The 2,519-nt window shown below is 29.2% G+C and overlaps 1 long non-coding RNA gene across 1 annotated transcript; it reads right to left on the bottom strand.

Annotated features, from left to right (window-relative positions):
- Window positions 1-635: 635 nt before the first annotated feature.
- On the bottom strand, window positions 636-2,250 carry LOC107483617 (uncharacterized). Its single transcript, XR_008007794.1, has 4 exons — window positions 2,015-2,250; window positions 1,737-1,823; window positions 1,444-1,560; window positions 636-851 (listed from the first exon to the last, which is right to left on the bottom strand). It is a non-coding gene; the product is annotated as an uncharacterized LOC107483617 (long non-coding RNA).
- Window positions 2,251-2,519: the final 269 nt, after the last annotated feature.

The raw sequence follows: 2,519 nt of genomic DNA, 5'->3' as shown, positions 1-2,519 counted from the left end.
AAGAGTTTTATTTAAGCATTCTATATTATTTTGGATAGACTCGCCCAAATCACCACAAATTTTATATTGAACCACGCTATCGTTATATATTCAATTATTGATGTGCACTAATGAACATTTTTATCTTTAGGTGCCTGGTGTAAACAAATTAATCGAGTTCACTTACTATTGTGTCAGGAGACAATTCAAAAAAAAGAGACGGAGAATGTTATGTCACGAGAGGTATTCTCCATTAGTTTTTAGAGATTGCAGTGGATAATTCTCAACATATTTTTGCTCTCAGCTTATATTTTAATAAGCTAAAAGATCAATTATTTTTTTATTATTTAAAAATTTCTGGAATTCGACATATTTTTTTGTTCTAATCATGATTATGATTTTCATGTTATTTGTAGCAAGTTTTTATTTGAATAGTGCATATACATATATACTAAAACAGTAACAATGTGATCAACTATAACAAGAAAAACACTACTCACAAATCAATTATTAGTCAGACTAAAACAAAATTATCACCTAAATCTGAAATCAATTATTAGTCAGACTAAAACAAAATTATCACCTAAATCTGAAATCAATTATTAGTCAGACTAAAACAAAATTATCACCTAAATCTGAACTAATTATTGTCCACAATACACAACAAAGATAACCCAATCCAATGCTCAAATAATATTATGAAACATCAAGGCATGAAAAATACAAGTTAAAAGATGAATATTATGAATCAGTAACATACCTGGTGTGCCAGTATAGTTCTCACCATGAGAGAAATGTAGTTAATGACAGCACCTTCTATCAAAATAACAATGTATTCCCATTGTTCCTCTTAATTATGTTGTAAAACAACACTATACACGCAAAGAAAATTTCAATTAGGCCTAAAAAATACACTCACACATGGATGTAACAACATCTAAAGAGAATTAGCAATAGAATCGTTATCCAGCGAGTTGCATTGATTAGTTGGCTGAAATCAATTTATTTAAAAATCATCTACCTTAAAACAAGCAATGACTATTTAAATATCAACATTTATAAATATGATAAATAAACATTTCAAATTTAAAAGTGATTATTTACACTTCAAAGTTACAATAAATTTATCCAGATGATAAGTTTTGGCAAAATATCATTACAAAACCATCTCTATGTAAAATTGTATTATTTTACATGGAAGCAATATCCCTAAAAAATCTCTTACATTATCAGTTGTTCGAACATATGAGATTTCACAAATTGGATGAAGCTAAATAGAAACATAGAAGCATATAAAAAGGCAAATAGATAAAAGTATGCAAAACAATTAAGCCAACTGCCATTATCATGTATAACAGATAAAAAGGCAAATCAATAAACATATAATCATACAATTGTAATAAAAACTATCAACTATACTCACAAAAAAACATCATGTTCTTATATTGTTTACTTTTTAATTACCTCATAGTATGAAGCTTCTGTCATGAGTGGTCACCACTTTGTTAACAAAACTTTATCTACAATCTTGCCAATTTTCATCTAAATATCATCCTATCCACCATTGTCAGGAGCAGGACTCTCCACACAAATTAAGAGGGAAACACGTAATAAAAATAAAAAAAAATTATATAAAATTTACAGAAACATTAACAATAGATTTAATTTAATTTGTTAAATTTAAAGATGGAGGCATAATCTATTAATTTAAACAGATCAAGTTATGCAGGCACATTTTGAGAATCTCACTAACTTACTTATAATCTGGTGAAGAAGTAGATCGACGCAAATCCCATAACCAACCCGTCAAATTCATCAGTATGATCTATAAATCTGCAATATCTCTGCATCAGATAAACTATGTTAGTGAAAACCAACATGTGTAAAACTAAATCTATTCAACAGAAACCCAATTTGAAAAATCAAAAACAAAAATAATATAATTTGGTGATCTCCGAAAAAAAGATACACCTGTTATTATTAGAAATAGAACGCTCTTATAATCGGAGACTCTCAAATCAGATCTCATAAGTACCTTTATATTTCAGATGGCTGCTCATGGGGTAAGCTACAAATCTCCTGTAGAATTATGGCGAATGGCATGGTAAAATAATTGTAGAAATTGCATCATCAGCTGCACCGTTATTAGCACCGTCAACACCATCAACGGTAATCCTTTCCTTGACAAGGTCAACAACTCCAAGAAGGAGAAGACCACTGGTGACAAGAAAGTGATTTATTTCTCTTGATTTTTCTTAATGCGTGTAATTAGTGAGGAGAACTTCTGATCTAAATCCACTAAGACTCAAAAACTATAGTTCCTGATCTGATCCAGCTTTCTAACTCTTGAGCATCCCAAGTTCCCAACTCTCCTGACTGTTTAATATTCTAACATATTAAAAGTTGCATCTTTTTTTTAATTGGTGAAAAATTAGGTGCCAATTTAAATTTGAATAGTAGTAATAGTAAATGTGTGTATATCTGTATATACAAGTGGGAATGGAAAAGAAAAAGATACGTTTTTTTATTATTATTAAAAT

The sequence above is a fragment of the Arachis duranensis genome, chromosome 1, assembly GCF_000817695.3.
Source record: "Arachis duranensis cultivar V14167 chromosome 1, aradu.V14167.gnm2.J7QH, whole genome shotgun sequence".
Classification (NCBI taxonomy): Eukaryota; Viridiplantae; Streptophyta; class Magnoliopsida; order Fabales; family Fabaceae; genus Arachis; species Arachis duranensis.
The sequence above is the reverse complement of the archived record's forward strand: the minus strand, read 5'-3'. Positions and strand labels throughout refer to the sequence as shown.